Source organism: Anastrepha ludens, chromosome X (genome assembly GCF_028408465.1).
Source record: "Anastrepha ludens isolate Willacy chromosome X, idAnaLude1.1, whole genome shotgun sequence".
NCBI classification, from domain to species: Eukaryota; Metazoa; Arthropoda; class Insecta; order Diptera; family Tephritidae; genus Anastrepha; species Anastrepha ludens.
Window position 1 is genome coordinate 52,474,258 of NC_071503.1, and position 19,585 is coordinate 52,493,842.

Consider the following 19,585-nt stretch of genomic DNA (forward strand, 5'->3'; position numbering starts at 1 on the left):
GTCGCAATGGATTTGCTAGGCCCTCTACCAAATCAGGAGCATATTTTCGTTGTCATTGACTATTATTCGCGATATTATGAAGTAAAACTTCTGAAAAGAATAACTTCGACAGCCATAATAAATTTTCTAGACAAAATATTTTCAAGACTCTGATACCCAAAGTCCATAACGGCGGATAATGGTCGACAGTTCATAAGTGAGGAGTTGAAGAGTTATTGTTCAGAAAATGCGATTGAGCTGATAATATCTCCACCGTACTGGCCACAAGCAAACAGGGAGGTAGAGAACTTAAATCGATCATTACTTAAGCGCCTGCAAATCGCCAACGCACAGGGAGCAAACTATACGAAAGAACTCCAAAAGTTTATTCTTATGTAAAATGTAACTCCACACGGTACAACGGGAAAATCGCCATCATAAATGTTATTTAACAGGTGTATACGAGATAAAATCCCATCCTTAAGAGACATTGAAGAACCTGCCTTAGATTCAGAAGCCAGAGACCTAGATTTGCACAATAAAGAAAAAGGGAGGAGGAAAGGGGATGAGGACAGTGGAGCTAAAGAAAGTGGAATTTCGGTTGGAGACAAGGTGCTGGTACGTAATGCCGTACTTTCAAACAAGTTATCGACGACTTTTAATCTACAAGAATTCGAGGTTATCAAACGAACAGGAAATGATGTTGTAGTGCGTGGAGGTGGTAAAGAGTTTAGGCGAAACGTGAGCCATTTAAAGAAGCTACCTGAACCGGACACGACAGGAGGTGGTAAAGATGCAGCAGAGCAGGAGGCTAATCCACCGTTGAAGATGACTCTGAAAAATATAGGAAGGATGTGGAGATCTGGCAACGCAGTTGGTTCTGACAGCAACGGGAGCAAGACAGTGTAAGTGGGATTGTAAGAGGAAGAACGAATGGATTGAACGGGATACGAAATAAATGTGTATTAAAATAAAGAGTGTTCTCTTATTATTCGGCTATTGATAATCTGGTGGTAAGTGTGAGTCGTTACAGTGCGCATAAAGACGGGTCTCCTCGAAAAAACAATGTCGTTAGATTTAATTGAATTGGAGTGTCGACTTGACATTTTGAACTCTCATAGCGAAAAGCTTATGAAGTGTCCGTCGAAAATTTAAGAAATCGACGAGGAAGACATGGCCCGTTAGGGGCCTAGTAGTGGAAACTAAGTCCGTTATAAAATCTATTTTGGTGAGAAATAAATCGTCAACAGCCGAAACATCTTTTGTTGCACCTCACAGCTCGTGACTACCGAAAATATCGCTATCTAAATTAAAAAAGGGATATTCATAATTTAAAAATTGTATGAGCCTGTTCGAGAGTTTAGTGCACAACGATCCTACAATCCCAGACATCGAAAAACTTAATCACTTGGTTAACTGTTTGTCTGGTGAAGCTTTGGGAACGAGAAAGGCCTTCCAAACAGCCGGTGTGTTCATGCTGTAAATCAAAGGATCATAGTATATCCGCGTGCTAGAACTCTCTCTGCTCAGCAGCGATTTGAGTTTGCTAAATCAGTCCCCTTATGCATAAATTGTTTGCGAAAGGGGCACTCAGTTTCAAAGTGCAAAGCTGATCGGTGTCGTGTTTGCAACCGTTCGCATCACACGTTGCTGCACCAGTACCCTGGTGCGCCAAATCGCGTTTTTGGCTACAGCTATAGTCCACGTAAAAGATAGCTCCGGAGAGTACCTTCCAGCACGAGCCTTGCTGGATTCTGGATCCCAGGTGAATTTCATGAATGAGGATTTGGCGCAGAAATTACGAAATCGTCGCGAAAGTACGACCTTAAATATTATCGGCATCGGAAATGCAACTAAAGAAGTAAGGGCTAAAATAAAATCCGTTCGTAAAATCGCGGGCCACTAATTACGAGTTTTCGTTCCATTTCAGCCAGCTATCCAGATCGTAACGTAAATATTAATGGCTGGAAAACTCCTAAAAACATTAGCTTAGAAGACCCAGAATTTTATAGGGCTCAAAAAGTAGATCTTCTTTTGGGTGCTGAAACATTTTTCGAGCTTTTAGCTGTAGGCCAAATCAAGGCCTGTCCCAATCACCCAACATTGCGAAATACACTTTTGGGCTGGGTTGTGTCTGGCAAATACGCCACCAACCAACGTCCTCCTCCCACAGTCATACTGAAGAAGATGTAACAAATATAGATTCCATTGTCCAAAGTTTCTGGGCGATGGAAGAAATACCTTCAGAGGCTAGTTCCACAAAATTCACACCTGAACAAATAGGTGGTGAAAACTTTTTCTTAAAAACTACTAAAGTTTTGCCGGCAGGAAGGCTTCCACTTGGTAATTCCTAGGAAACCGCGGCTCGGCGGTTTCAGGCCCTGGAGAGAAAGACCTTGAAAGATCCAAAATTTCTTCAAATGTGTCTGGACTTCATGAATGAATACATCGAATTTGGTCACATGAGCCAAACAAATTATAAGATCCCGAATGAACCACACGACTTCATTCCGCATCAATGCGTCTGAAAGCACGACGACTAAATTACGTGTTGTTTTCAATGCCTCAAATTGCAAATTCAAATTCCTCTTCTCAAATCGCGTTGAATGAAATCTTGACCTTCAAGAAGAGCTGTATTCAACACTTCTTCGTTTTCGTTTGCATAAATATGCATTTACGGCGGACATTACTAAAATGTACCGCCAAATTCTCATGCACGAAGAACACAAAAACTTTCAACTTGTAGTGTGGAGACGGCACCCCTCTGAGCCACTTCAAATCTTTCGAATTCACACCGTAACATACCGCACTGCGCCTGCTCCATTTCTTGCTACACGGTGTTTACAAATGTTCAGAGATGCCAATACAAATATGTATCCACTCGGTTCAAAGGCCATAAAAAGAGATTTTTATGTCGATGGCCTGCTTACAGGATCCGAAAATTTCGAATCTCTAGATCTTATTAGAAGTGAGGTAGTCAAAATATTAAACTAGGCAGAATTCAATTTATCTAAGTGGTTTTCAAGTCACCCATCATTTTTCGATTGTGAGAGTTCTGAGAAGGCTTTAAACTTCAATGACACACACTCCACAAAAACACTTAGAATCCATTGGTAGCCGAAGAAAGATTTGTTTCAGTTTGCCTTAGGTGACAACATTACCCGTTCACGAGCCACTAAGCGAAACATATAAGCAATTTCGGCTCGGATTTTCGATCCTCTTGGTTTACTTGCCCCATTAGTTATAAAAGCAAAAATCTTATTTCAAGAGCTTTGGTTGCAAAAACTAGATTGGGATGAGTCGATTCCATTGCGCCTCGACACCAGCTGGGAAAATTTCAAAGCCAATCTACTGCAGCTATAATCAATAAGCGTTCCTCAGTTTGTACATACCGAGTCGAGTGCAAGCTGCTAAATTCATGGCTACGCCAACGCCTTAATACGAACGTATGGCTGCTGCGTATACATACGTAGACAATCGGCTGGTGGAACGAAATGTACGCTGCTTACTGCAAAGTCTAGAGCGGCTCCGCTGAAGACTAAATCTCTTCCGCGTTTAGAGCTCTCGGCAGCCCACTTGTTGGCCAAATTATGGTCACGAATAGCGCCAATGTTGAGTCGTCCAATCGAAAATATAAACTTCTGGACAAAACGCATCTATCTGTACTGCAGACTTTTGTTGCAAACAGAGTGTCCGAAATCCAAGAGTTGACGGATACTTGGGATATGTGCCAACTTAGCAAAATCCCGCGGATCAAGTGTCTCGGGGTTGTAACGTGGACGAATTGAATAATTCTATTTGGTTTAGCGGTCCACAGTTCCTCCTAGAAGACCCTGCGCTATGGTTGACAAACACCCACTTCCAGCTCTCTCCAGAAAACGAAGTATTAGAGAATGAACGAAACGCAACAGTTTTAGTTGCTCAACCAAATGAATCGCATCCAATTTAATTTTTAATTTTGTAATTTGTTTAATTTTCTAATTTACTCTGATTAGGAGGCCACCTATTAAAAGCGCCTCTCTTATGATGCCAATTTCCCACTGCTCTTAAGCAAGAACTGGCACTTCGTTACCACATACTTACGGTAGCTACATTTTCGAAATCAACATATTTATTCTGGTTAAAATTTATATTTTAAAAAACTTTTAACTTATAATTAATTAAAACAAATACACATGTGTAGGGACATCCACCTGCACCTTCAACGAACCGACGACTACTCTTTTCGAATGTCAACCAGCGAATGCCCTTTCACATGCAAACTATCGGTGACAGCCCGGCCTTTCCTGACATTTCGTCCTGCATGGACGAATCATCGTCGTCGTCGATACCATCAAGTTCAGGAATTAATGCACACCACGGTTTTATGTGATCTACACTTCATATGTTGCAATAACGTCTTTGTGTATGCGTTGAGTCTGGTAGATCTTCGATAATGTATCTGTCGTAGTTAAGTACTTTCGTAACAATATATGGTCCTTTAAATGCGGGATCCAGCTTATGGGGGAGACCTGTTTCATTTGGAACATGATCAATGACCACTAAGTCGCCAACATCATATTTCGTTGGAGTTTGATGTCTTTTGTCATAACGCTCTTTCCACTTATTTCCCGCTGCCATGATATTGTTTGCTGCTTCACCACGCTTCACCTCGATATCTGGATTACCTTTATCATCATCGTTTATAGCTTGTATCATTCGGTTGTATGTTACATTTCTAGGATTGAAATAAAACACAAGTTCATTAGGCGTGTATTTTGTTACCTCATTACGTTGGGAATTAATCGTCCATTGGATGTTTGGAAGCATTTTATCTCATGTTTTGGCCGTTTCGCTCATACATTTCAAAGCGTTGATAACTGTTTTATTTACGCGTTCGGCCTCTCCGTTAGGCCTCGGTGTTCGTACTGCAGTTTTGTTGTGTTGAATATCATGCTAGGAAATGAATTCTTCAAATTGTTTCGAAGTGAACGCTGTACCTCGATCTGATGTTATTTTAAGTGGTTGACCAAATATGACCATGGATTCTTCTAATGCTTTTATGACTGGTTCAGTTTTCGTAGTTCTGACTGCCTTTAGTATTACGTACTTACTGAATCCGCATACAACTACTAATATGTACGAAAACCCTGATTTGCTGCGTTGGAATGGACCCACATGATCCATAAAGATGTGCCTAAATGGGATCGGCAACACATCGCTTAAGTGCAATTGGCTTTGAGGTTTATCTCCCTTCATTTTATTTAAGCAACACTCTTCGCAAGCTGCTATGTATGATTTTATATACCTCCGCATGCGTGGAAACCAAAAATATTTGCATAGTCGCTCTAATGTTTTTTCTAAAGAAAAATGCCCAGAGTCATAATGACATGACTTAACAACTCGCAACCTTACTGCCTTTGGTACTGCTAATTTCATTTCGTCTTTAGCCTTTCTAAATAATCGACTGTTATGCATCGTATAATCGGTTTTCATTTGCTTAATTGTAGCTTCATCTGCCGCTTCTTTTCCTGTAATTATATCGCTTATTCGTTTTAAATTTTCATCTTGAAGTTGCATTGAGTAAATCCAATCATTAGTTGTGGGGCCTCGGTTAAGGTTCAATACCTTTTCTGCAACAGTGTTTGTACTTTTCGATATTTCAATAGGCGCTCGACTAAGTGAGTCTGCGTGCTGCATCTTAGACCCAGGTCGATATTTACATGTAAAATCAAATTCTTGTAGTCTTAGCCACCACCTGGCAATGCGCAGCTTCAATGCTGTAGTGGACTTAGTTGTTGCAATTGCATTGCAGTCCGTTCGTACAACAAATGGTGTGCCGACTAAATAAACTCGTAATCGTTCAAGTGTCTCTACGATCGCCAATACTTCTAATTCATGTGATGGATACGTAGACTCAGCTGCATTACATCGTCTGCTGTAATAGTGTACCGGCTTCCAATTCTCGCCATCTAGCTGTAACAACACTCCAGATAGCCCTACGGAACTAGCGTCGGTGTGTACTTCGTGGCTCTTTGTTACGTCAAACAAAACTAACACCGGCTGAGTGCAAAGTGCAAGTTTTAATTTTTCAAACGCTGTGGCATGTTCGTCTCTCCACACGAATGTTTGTGCCTTCTTTAGTAAAGTTGTTAGCGGCGTAGCGGTACTACCATAATTTGGTATAAACTTCCTGAAAAAACCTGTTAAGCCAAGGAATCGACGTACTTCACTTACATTAGTGGGTTGAGGAAAAGCTTTAATTGACTTTGTTTTCTCCTCACTAGGCTTAATACCATCTTGGCTTACGACATGGCCTAAGAATTTAACATTTCTTGACATAAAAGTACATTTACTTTGTTTTAGCGTGAGACCAGCATTTCGTACTGCCTCCAAAAACTCGGCTAGGACATCAATACCTTCACTAACATTCTTTGTTGCAATTATAACCTCGTCAACGTAGCTTATAATTTTGTTTCGGCTTCTCAAACCACGTACAAGTTGAATAATCATCTCCTGAAATACCATTGGCGCATTTCGAAGTCCAAATGGCATTGCATTATACTCAGGCGTCAAAAACGCTGTGAACTTCTTACTCTCCTCATGTATTGGAATTTGATAATATGCTGCAGTCATATCAAGGGTGGTGAAAAACGTATTACCCCCAAGCTTTGACAACTGCTCTTCTACTATTGGCATTGGAAATTGTTTTTTTATCGTGACCGCATTCAGTGCCCTAAAGTCAACGCACATTCTATCTTCCCCGTTTGACTTCTTCACTATTACAACTGGAGCTGCGTAAGGCGATGAGCTCTGACGAATTATATTGTGCTTAAGCAAGTCGTCAATTATCGTGGAAAGTACAGGCCTTTGGATGAAAGGCAGCTGATACTGCCTACCTGTAATTGGTTTCTCGGTGCTGACAAGGATTTCCATAGTTGTTGTTTTACAACGTCCAAGCTTTCCTAAATCTTCTGCAAAACAATCATCGTATTTTTCAAATAAATGAAGTACTTCATGCATTTCATCTTTACTTAATGATACGTCCATATTAAAACCGTTTGCACTATTTTTCTGTATTTACATATTTCTGTACTGTATAACTAATGAACAATCTTTTTGACACAAAACATCTCGTCCAATGAACGCCAGGGTGGGCAAGGAGGGAATTTTTGGTCCCACAGTCGGAAAATTCAGCCTACACAACGAAACATCCGGTAACGGACAGAGGCTGATCGACTTCGCCGGGGCCCGAAACATGGTAGTCTGCAGCACCAGATTCCAGCATAAAAAGATACACCAAGCTACCTGGCTGTCCCCTGATCGAAAAACGCGAAACCAGATCGATCATGTTGTGATAGATGGAAGACACGCTTCTAGTGTATTAGATGTACGTACGATCCGAGGACCCAACATTGACTCGGATCACTACCTTGTTGCAGCCAAACTGCGCACGCGCCTCTGTGCAGCAAAAAACGTGCATCTACCTACGCAAAGAATGTTCGACCTCGAAAAGCTGCAATCACAACAGACAGCCAGAAGATTCGCCACTCGACTCTCACTCCTGCTCTCAGAGAGTACTGCCCAACAAACCGGCATCCACGAACAATGGAGCAACATTTCTCGTTCCCTACGTACCGCCGCCGAAGAAGAAATCGGATTCCGGCGAGCCCGAAAAAACAATTGGTACGACGAGGAATGTCATGCTGCCGCAGAAAGAAAGGATGCCGCCTATAGAGCCACGCTGCGATCGGGCGCAACGCGAGCCATGTGGGATCGCTACAGAGAGCTGAAAAAGGAAGAGAGACGTATTATCCGACAGAAGAAACGAGAGGCCGAAATACGTGAGTGCGAAGAGCTTGAGATGCTGGCCAACAGGAACAACGCCCGAAAATTCTACCAGAAAGTTCGGCGGCTTACAGAAGGTTTTAAGACCGGGGCGTTTTCCTGTAAGAACAAAGACGGCGAACTGGTGACCGACGTACAGAGCAATCTTAAATTATGGAGGGAACACTTCTCGAACCTATTAAACAGTGACAGCTGCGCATGTCACCGAGAAAGTGAAGATCCCGATACCCCAATCGTTGACGACGGAATTGTCGTTCCGCTACCCGATCATGACGAGGTGAGAATAGCGATAACGCGGCTAAAGAACAACAAAGCCGCGGGCGCCGACGGACTGCCGGCTGAGCTAGGTGCATGCATCAGCTCCTATGCAAAATATGGTCGGATGAAAGCATGCCTGCCGATTGGAATTTAAGTGTGCTCTGCCCAATCCATAAGAAGGGCGATCCTGCAATTTATGCCAATTACCGCGGGATTAGTCTTCTAAATATCGCCTATAAGGTTCTAGCGAGCGTATTGTGTGAAAGGCTGAAGCCCACCGTCAACCAACTGATTGGACCTTATCAGTGTGGCTTCAGACCTGGAAAGTCTACCATCGACCAAATATTCTCAATACGCCAAATCTTGGAAAAGACCCATGAAAGGAGAATCGACACACACCATCTTTTCGTCGACTTCAAAGCTGCATTCGACAGTACGGAAAGGAGTTACCTGTATGCCGCGATGTCTGAATTTGGTATCCCCGCAAAACTAATACGGCTATGTAAGATGACGTTGCTCAACACCAACAGCGCCGTCAGAATTGGAAAGGACCTCTCCGAGCCGTTTGATACCAAACGAGGTTTCAGACAGGGTGACTCCCTGTCGTGTGACTTCTTTAACCTGATGTTGGAGAGCATCGTGCGAGCCGCAGAACTTAATCGATCAGGCACAATTTTTTATAAGAGCGTACAATTGCTGGCGTATGCCGATGATATTGACATCATCGGCCTTAACAACCGCGCTGTTAGTTCTGCCTTCTCCAAACTGGATAAAGAGGCAAAGCGAATGGGTCTGGTGGTGAACGAGGACAAAACGAAGTACCTCCTGTCTTCAAACAAACAGTCGGCGCACTCGCGTATCGGCACCCACGTCACTGTTGACAGTTATAATTTTAAGGTTGTAAAAGACTTCGTCTATTTAGGAACCAGCATTAACACCGATAACAATGTCAGCCTTGAAATCCAACGTAGAATCTCTCTTGCCAACAAGTGCTACTTTGGACTAAGTAGGCAATTGAGTAGTAAAGTCCTCTCTCGACGAACAAAACTAACACTCTACAAGACTCTCATCATGCCCGTCCTAACGTATGGCGCAGAAGCTTGGACGATGACAACATCCGATGAAGCGACGCTTGGAGTGTTCGAGAGAAAGATTCTGCGTAAGATTTTTGGACCTTTGCACGTTGGCAACAGCGAATATCGCAGACGATGGAACGATGAGCTGTATGAGCTTTACGACGACATAGACATAGCGCAGCGAATAAAGATCCAGCGGCTACGTTGGCTGGGTCATGTCGTCCGAATGGATACAAACGCTCCGGCTTTGAAAGTATTCGATGCGGTACCAGCTGGTGGTAGCAGAGGAAGAGGGCGGCCTCCTCTGCGTTGGAAAGATCAGGTGGAGAAGGACTTGGCTTCACTCGGTGTGTCCAACTGGCGCCGGTTAGCACGAGAAAGAAACGACTGGCGCGCTTTGTTAAACTCGGCCAAAATCGCGTAAGCGGTTATAGCGCCAATTAAGAAGAAGAATGACCTGCACAACTCTCCTTGTTGGACCCTGACCTACAACGTACGACAACATTTTTAGGTTATCGTTGCGCTTCTGAGAATACGTTTATTTAATTTGACCGCGTTGCTCTGATAATAGCGAGCAGACTGAGCAAACCGTTCGCGAGTGGTTGTGGTTTCTAAGTCCACGCAGATCTGATTACTATAACTAGCCTGCCTGTTTTCCTCTAATATCGAATATTTCTCAAACTCTTCCAGAGTTGAATCTTCTTCTACTTGCTTAACTACCTTACTATGCATGCATGGATGTGTATATTAAGCTTTTCAATAGGCACGGAGTATTGAAATCGACATCCAAGCATACGATTATCAGTTTATGTATGTACAGTGAACCAAAAAGAAACTGAGACACTAATATTTAAAAAAATATTCACAGATTTATAAGAAATAATAATATTGACGGTAACTCCGTTTATTTTTTCTTCACTGTACATACATATATGGAGACATAATAATAAATTAATTTACTTACCCAAGTTTAAAGTTGGAACCGCTCCATTCTTAAGATATTTTGGTCCCACGGCATCCTCCTCAAAATGTTTAATGCATACAAATGAATTATGCATTGGCATTTGCATTGAGGGTGAGATCCTCAAATTCTCCTTCCACAAATTTAATAATTCCCGATTTTTTGGAATTGGAAACGAACGAACATTTTGTTCACTATTACACTCCCGAACACGACATTTCGAAGCTTTAGGCATTTTTTTCTTTTATTAATTACTTATTAACAATTTCAAAATGTTTCCTTCACCGCGCACGTGCACTTACAATTGCTTTTCTTTTCGAATTAAAATTCAAACCAAAGTTCAATTGGTTACAAGCAATCATAAGAGCTTTCCAATATTTGGCGCAATTTTCATATAAACCTAATATACATATGTCCTTTGCTAATATATATATGTACATATATAAACATGCATACATACATGCATTTCTTTTCGAATTAGAATTCAAACCAAAGTTCAATTTGTTACAAGCAATCATAAGAGCTTTTCAATATTTGCCGCAATTTTCATATATGTAAAGCTAATATACATATCGCACCATAAATACAAAAGGGTCACAACTCAAAATGTACTTCTGCTCAAATATGAACGAGACGTTATCAATAAAACGGTCCGCGGATGACATATGGCAAAAATAAATTTTTTGTTTTTTGGTAGGACTGTTATAAGCTTACATGGCAAATTTCAGCGTGATATGTCACATAGTTTGTTTTCTGTGCTACTGTAAACAAGTCAAGCTCGAGTGTGGAAAATTTTGAGTTGTGCCCCTTTTGTATTTAGGGTGCGATATGTCCTTTGCTAATATACGTATATAAACATGCACACATAAAATTTCGCGCAATTTTCATAACTTAATTACATACATATGTCCTATGCTAATGTATGTATATAAACATGCATACATACAATTTCATTTTCTTACCCGTATTTTGTTAGAGCCCAAAATGAGGAACGGGCCGGGACTGCGCCTTCTCTATGAATTTACGTTCTCTGCAACTGGTTTACTTAAATACAGGGCGAATTCACTACACAAGCTGTTATTGTAATAGCAATTGGTTTTGACTTTGGGCTTCGAAAGAAAAATAAGGAAATACGAACTAATGTTATGTTGAGACGAATTACAACTTAATGAATTTCGCTTAATATGTTTACTATCAGCTGGAGTGAACTCGCCTTGTATGAATGTGTGCAGGTGAGCTAAAAAAATAAAAAGGGGAAAAGAAAAAGAATGAGAGAAGATTAAATTAGAATTGTAATAAACATGCGTTATCTGCTACTAGAAAAGGAAATAATATTTGCTTTCTTCTATGGGCAGAAATAGGAATTTGCAGCATAGCAAAACAGTGATTTAAGTACCCAAGCATATTGGAAAAAAGCAAAATGATGAGCGCAACTGGAATAACACCATGCAATTGACAAAGCACTCATCAGATCGGAATGGGAAAAGTGGCACCGCGCTTTCTGTTTATACCTGGAAGCCGAACACATCCAAGATCCCGTGAAAAGGAAGAACAAGCTCTTACATTTAGGGGGAATGCAACTTCAAGAAGTGGTTTATGATATACCTGGTGCGCTTGTAGATTCTAAGGAGGGGATCGATGTGTTTAAAATTTTAGTTGACCAATTGGACCAGCATTTCTCTCCTAAGAGGAACTCCACCTTTGAACGCCACTTATTCCGGGCGCTAAAACCTGAGGAGGGAGAGAATCTTAGCAAATTTATACTCAGACTACGAAATCAAGCCGCTAAGTGTCAATTTGGGGAAGCGAAAGAAGAGGTAGTTCAAATTGACTTGAAAGATAAACTAATAGACGCGTAGGCGACAACTGAGCTTAGGAAACGGCTGCTAGAAAAGCAGTATTCTTTGGATGAAATAATTGACATGTGCCAGGTGTATGAGCAGATTAAAACCCAATCAGAAACTATGGTATTGCCTTCACAACCAGAAAGCATTAATAAAATTTCTCCGGTGGTCCCAGATAAGAAAACGGATGCAGAATGTAGCAGGTGTGGTCGACAAGGGCATACGAATGACAGCGTTGGGTGTCCAGCCAAAAAAGTTAAATGTAACAAATGTAATTTTGTAGGCCATTTTGCTAGAATGTGCAAGACAAGGGCTCACAAACGGAAACAAAATGATGAAAACGGCAATAATGCAAAGAGGAAAAGAAATGACGCAACCAAAATCCACTTCGTTGCCAAAGAATGTAAGCTGCATTGCGATCATAGCAGACTTCATGAATTTGATTGTTTTAAAGTATCAGATGACACCATTGGAAGGTCGAATGAACTTATAGATTGTTTCGTTGGTGGTCAGGAAATTTCAATGTTAATAGACTCTGGCTCGCGGTTCAATTTACTCACGGAAAAGGATTGGAATTATTTGTGTGATAAAAATGCCACAATATGGAATATACAAAGGAAGAGGAATGCCTCCTCTGCATTGGAAAGATCAGTCGGAGAAGGACTTGGCTTCACTTGGTATGTCAAACTGGTGCCGATTAGCACGAAATGAAAACTAGCGCGTTTTGTTAAGCTCGGTAAATCGCTTAAGGGGTTAGGGGTAGTCAGAATTTTCAAAAAATCGATTTTTTTTTTTTGCATTTTCTTAAAGTATAATGTTTTAAAAATATTGTGTAAAAATTTGAAGTGAATCCGACAAATACTTTTCAAGTTATTCAACAATTAACAAAGGGCGCTCGGCCGCTCCGGAGCCGATAGCAAAACTTTAAATGCGTTTTTCTCAAAACTATGTTTTTCAAACTGGTGAACACTGTAACTTAAAAACCGCTACGTAGATTTCAATAAAATTGATACAGCTTTTGAAAAACATAAAAAACTTGTGCCTGATCGAAGGATTTTTTTTTTTTCAAAAATTTCGATTTTTTTTTAACAATTAACTGTTGGTTTTTTTTTCTAAAATCTGGAAAAAATTTTCTGAGGCCGCCATTTCGTTCATTTTGAAAAAAAAAAAAAAAGCTTCGATCCGGCTCGAGATTATCTATCAATAAAAATAATTTTTCTCATCCGATTGGTTTTAGATGAATCTGCAAGGACTTGCGATGTTCACCGCAAGGGACTTCTGGAGAAACGGGCTTCACACAAACAGCGATAACTTTTGCAATTATTAATTTTTTTTTTTGAAATTTTGGTGAAGTCAAGTTAAAACATGATGTTTTTATGTTATGTTTTTATTTTTGTTAAATAAATTAATTAAGTAGCAAAAAAAAATTCGTGAAAATCATCATTTTTTCGGGCCTCTGACTACCCCTAACCCCTTAAGGGGTTATAGCGTCAACCAAGAAGAAGAAGGCGCTCGTTTCGTTCAATTAGAAACCGACAATGCCTACAACTGAGGATTTGAATATATTCGAAGTTCATTTTCATATATGTAAGTATAGGGTGATCAATTTAGAGGTTTCGAAATTAAAATTGAAGTAAGTACATAAAAATTATTTTAAAAATTAAATAAAAAATTAAAAAAAAAAAAACATTAAAGTGAACGTAAACTAAATGAAAGACTTATTTGAAGCATTCGCGACCAGAGTAACGCAGACTCTCCAGACAAAAATAAACAAACTTAAGAACAGAATCAAAAATCTAGAAATTCCATGGCAAGTGCAAGAGTGCAAACCGGTGGCAATCCGACAAGGGGGCTCGTGCGGCGAACCACTTGATATAGTAAAAACGTTACCCGAATTCAATAGGGACGAGACAAAATATGTATGTGCCCTGGCGGCATGCAGCCGCCTGCAGATTGTTTGAGCCTCATGCTGGCAGTTCCAAACACTATCAAGCGACGGCAATCATAAGATTCAAAGTTAGAGGTCATGGGTTATGCTCTTTTTAGCATCATTTAGCACCACCTCAAATTTCTACGCAATTATAGCGAGACTTGACTTCTCGTTTGCGGATAAGCGGCCAATTTATTTTGTAGAACAAGAATTGTCTACACTAAAGCAAGGCCGTTTGAGTAATGATAAGTTTTATGAGTCAGTTGAAAGAAAACTGACTCTAATAATAAATAAGGTCGCAATGACAAATGACGGCAATTGAGCTTTAATAAATTCGTTGGATGAAAAATATAGGGCGAACGCACTTTGTGTGTTTATATCGAGCTTAAATAAACCGTTGTGTAATATTTTATTTTCATCAAAACCGAATAAACTGCCTAGTGCAAATCACAACCGTTTCGCGTTCGCTAGTGCCTTTCATAATAATGATTATAGGTCAAAAAAATGAAATGTTTCCTGAGGTTATCACAATAAATCCAGTAATTCACGTTAAGATGCATGCATAAATCAAGATCCAGCCCCCATGGAGGTAGACCCCAGAACCTTAAAATATAGAACCAATATGAACCGATATTCGGGCTACAACCCTCGGCTCAGTAGAAATAGGTCTAACGCTTTCCGCAAAGTGGAGAACCCCCCGATGCAGGCAAAGAACAGATCAGATGTATTTAGCAATGTGGCGATGACTCCGACACAAAGCTCACAACAAGTAACGTCTAGACAACAAGGAATAAACTATGATGAAACTGACGAGTGTATTTTTTCTAGGATCGGGTTGCAACTGCCAAATACGCGAATGACAGACCGCTTAGATGTACACGCAGTACAAAGAACTATATAAAATACTAATCATTTTTGAAAGGAGTTAAGAAACTCGAGCACCCGTTCATGTTAAAGACAATTAACAGTAAATTCATCATAGCTCAAAGATGTCTAATAAATTTGTTTTATGAAAATACATTATTTTAGCCCGAACTAGAATCGTTTGAAGGCATTATAGGCTATGATCTTATGAAACAGTTAGATGGGATAATACTTGGAGATTACCCCTGTGGGTCAGGGAATTTGCCCGAGGTAAGGTGTGCCTTTAGTAAGAGGAGACTAAAATCTATAAATCCCCTATCCAAGAGGGAACAGCATATGCCGATGGATGAGTGGCTAGGGGGTATCTAGTCGCTAATATGCGAACTTGGAGCGTTCAGGCAAGAAGGCATATCCCAAAGTTCTGCTTCCCATGCCCGCAAGGAAGACAGACGCATTAAGCCACGTCCAAAGCGGCAGACGTCTACATCCAAGACCGCAGCAATAACAGAAACAGCAGCTTCAAAACAAGCAGCTAACAGTGCCACCACATCCCTCAGGAGGCAGCCCTCTGCCTCCTACAAGGATGTAGTGACAGGTGTCAAAATGGCAGTGCTCCCAAGGGACTATCCCAATACGCCCCTAACAACAGAGCGAATGGAATCTAGAACATGAAACCGAAATTTTTGGGTTCGGTCTACACAGCAAGGTACATAGTCCTGCAATGTAAGGATGGCGCTTCCACGGACTGGTTAAAAGAGCTATCACTGAGCCGATACCATGGAAGGGTGCTTCACTGTAGGCCAGAGAGGAATCAAAGATACCTCTCACACGGATCGCAGTGGGGTACTTTATAATTACAATTCCCAGTTCTTGGAAACCACGAAGATACCGGGCTTTTTGCAGGGGCAAAATAAAGGCCTCCACATCGACATCTGGCGTACACTAAGAAGAATTGAAAGAGGCTCAAACGTAAAACTGGTTCTAGCAGTATACCACAAATCAGCAGCCAGTTTGATGGAGTAAAATGAAAGGGTAAACTACCGTTTCAGTCAAATTAGCCTCTAGCTGAAGGCTGCACCCGGCAATGCATTGGCGGAAAAAATGGATGATGTTTAGTTGGATGCAGAGGACGAAAGCACTCCATGCAACCCTAACCCGACAGACAATACATGAAGTGTACCCTAGCAAATTTCCATCACGCTTAGGCCGCATCGGCCGAACTTAGCATGAGGTTTCAACTTTTGAACTTTTTTGAATAAAACACAAACGGTTTGACTTTTTTAACTAATTTTTTTTTTATTATCGAGTTTGAACATATACATTTAAGTATGAAATTCGATTTCTTTTGCATGACCCCCGCGTGCACGTTTTACGAAGTCCAATCGTTGAACCCAATGTTCGACCACTCTTTTGCATAAATCGGCCGAAATTCCAGCAATTTCGCGTTCAATATTGGCTCTGAGCTCACAAATCGTCGCCGGCTTGTTACTGTAGACCAATGACTTCACATAACCCCAAAACGGGACGGCTTGTTAAATGGACCGTAAAATGGCCGTAATGCTCTTAAAGTAGCAGCAACAGAACGATTATTTTCATAAAAAATTTGCACGATTTACAATCGTTGCTCAAGTGTGTAGCGTTCCATGATGAAATGTATACTAATGAAGTTTACAAATGACAAGCGAAAAATAAAAAATATTGCGTCGTTCGGCCTCCCTATCGGAAAAAAGTTGAAGCGCACCTATTAAAAAACCCTATAATAGTAAATATGCAAATTCTGCCATAGAATCTGCCAATTTATTTGCTGAGTTTTTTTGCTCTAATTTTGAACCCGGCGTAGACTTCGATTCTAGTTTGCCCTCTAACAGTTTTTCACCTCTTAGGTTAGGTTAGGTTGAAGCGGTTGTCCTATGGGACACACTCAGGCTCATAGCCCATTGTGATGCCGCGTGGGGAGCTTGCCCCTGTCTCTCCTAAAACCAGTGTGGGCTTTTCAAAAAACTTAAAATATCTCTGATTTCTGTAGAACTGAGGTCTTCCAACTCATCAAAAAATTGTTCACCCAGAATAGTAAACCTGCGCCAAGATGGAGCAGGACTGTGGCACAGTAGGTGCGAGATTGTCTCCTCCTCGCCCTCATCCAGGCAACTTCTGCAGAAGTCATGTGTTTGCACACCCATCCTTTGGGCGTGCCTACCTATTAGGCATTTCCCCGTTATGACTGAGATTAATGTGCTAAGACTGTGTTTATTTTGGCTTAGCAGAGATTCTGTGCGTTTAGCATTTAGAGTCGGCCACAGTTGACGGGCGATTTTGCAGGTGGCTTCATTGGGCCATCTTTCGGGGAGCCCAAAACTGATGGAAATCCCCAGATGTTCGGAGTATAAACCTCCGCCCACCCTGCCCTCGAGCTTTGACCCATCTGTGTATACATGGATGGACTCGCTCTGTCTCACATCGTCCCGTTCCCACTCTTCCCTTGAGGGTAGGAGGGTCGTAAACGATGTAACGGCAAGTATAGGCGGGAGTGCATAGTCCACTAGTCCGGGAAGCCCCAAAGTGCCAGCCAGGATTTAACCGTGACCATAATCCGTGTTTGACCACTTATTTAGAGTGTTCAGAATTATTGCCGCACTGCGTGCGTTATATATTGCCTGCAGTTCTACCGAAAGTAGGTTTAATGTCACATATAAAGCTTTCAATGGTGTGGCTGACATGGCGCCGGTTATCAAAATAGATGCTAGTCTTTGAACCTTGTCAAGTTTCTTGATGTTCACACCCTTCTGAAGGGCATCCCACCATATTACAATACCAAAGTAGAGAACTGGCCTAACCACTGCTGTGTAGAGCCAGTGTATCATTCTGGGTTCCAATCGCCATTTCCTCTCAATAAGCCTTCCGCATTTGCTGTATGCATGTAGGGAAGCTGATAGTTTGTCGTTAATCCTTCCTTTGATATGTACATCTAGCAACCGCTCTAAAGATTTTAACAAAAAGGATGATAGGCTAATTGGCCTGAAGTCCTTCGGTTTCGTATGTGTGGTTTTCCTTCCTTTGGGAATGAATACCACTTTTACTTCTGCCCATTTCTTGGGGATATAGTTAAGACGTATTGCTGCCTCAAAAATTAAGGCGAGTGTTGGTGCAATCATATCTGTTGTGTGTTGCAAATCAGCGGGGATGATTCTATCAGGTCCCGGTTATTTGTAAGGTTTGAAGCTGCCAATGGCAAATTTTATGTTGTCCTCCGTTATAAAATCTATTAGGGGATTCTCGTAGTGAACTACAGGGTGGGTTCTACTGTCTTCGTTGCAGAGACAACCTGGAAATTGCATCTGCATTAGTAATTCTAGTGTTTCTTCACTGCTGGCTGTCCAATTGCCATTCTCTTTTATGAGGTAGCTAGGATTACTGGGACTTGTTGGTACTACTTTCCGGAGTCTACTGGTCTCCGAAACACTTTCTATATTTTGACAGAAGTCTCTCCAAGACGCCGTTTTTGCTGCCCTTATGGCATATTTAAATCTACGCTGGCATTCTTTGTATATGTCCCACGAGTTGGTTCTCCTCGCTTCGTTATACATAGTTCTGCATTTCCTTTTAAGGTTTGCTATATCAGTGGACCACCATGGAGGTTTCAGTTTTCCTCTTCTCGTTCTCTGAGGACATGCTGATTTCGCAGCTTGTTGGGTCGAGCTGTGTCTCGGAGTTTATTTGGTATGTCGCGTCTGCGGTTTGTAACCGGCTTACATTGTTTAGTTGGCAATGAAATACTGTACATTAAGTACCTATGATCTGTGAAGGAGTTGTCTGTAGACACTTTCCAGTCTTTTAAAATTTGGGCCTCTCGTTCATCGACACACATGATGTCTAGAACTTCACTTCTCGTAGTTGTTACAAAAGTAGGGGTATCACCTTCTTCTTCTTAATTGGCGCGATAACCGCTTACGCGATTTTGGCCGAGCTTAACAAAGCGCGCCAGTCGTTTCTCTCTCGTGCTAACCGGCGCCAATTGGACACACCAAGTGAAGCCAAGTCCTTCTCCACCTGATCTTTCCAACGCAGAGGAGGCCGCCCTCTTCCTCTGCTACCACCAGCTGGTACCGCATCGAATACTTTCAAAGCCGGAGCGTTTAAATCCATTCGGACGACATGCCCCAGCCAACGAAGCCGCTGGATCTTTATTCGCTGCGCTATGTCTATGTCGTCGTAAAGCTCATACAGCTCATCGTTCCATCGTCTACGATATTCGCCGTTGCCAACGTGCAAAGGTCCAAAAACCGTACGCAGAATCTTTCTCTCGAACACTCCAAGCGTCGCTTCATCGGATGTTGTCATCGTCCAAGCTTCTGCGCCATAAGTTAGGACGGGCATGATGAGAGTCTTGTAGAGTGTTAGTTTTGTTCGTCGAGAGAGGACTTTACTGCTCAGTTGCCTACTTAGTCCAAAGTAGCACTTGTTGGCAAGAGAGATTCTACGTTGGATTTCAAGGCTGACATTGTTATCGGTGTTAATGCTGGTTCCTAAATAAACGAAGCCTTTTACAACCTTAAAATTATAACTGTCAACAGTGACGTGGGTGCCGATACGCGAGTGCGCCGACTGTTTGTTTGAAGACAGGAGGTACTTCGTTTTGTCCTCGTTCACCACCAAACCCATTCGCTTTGCCTCTTTATCCAGTTTGGAGAAGGCAGAACTAACAGCGCGGTTGTTAAGGCCGATGATATCAATATCATCGGCATACGCCAACAATTGTACGCTCTTATAAAATATTGTGCCTGAGCGATTAAGTTCTGCGGCTCGTACGATGCTCTCCAACATCAGGTTAAAGAAGTCACACGACAGC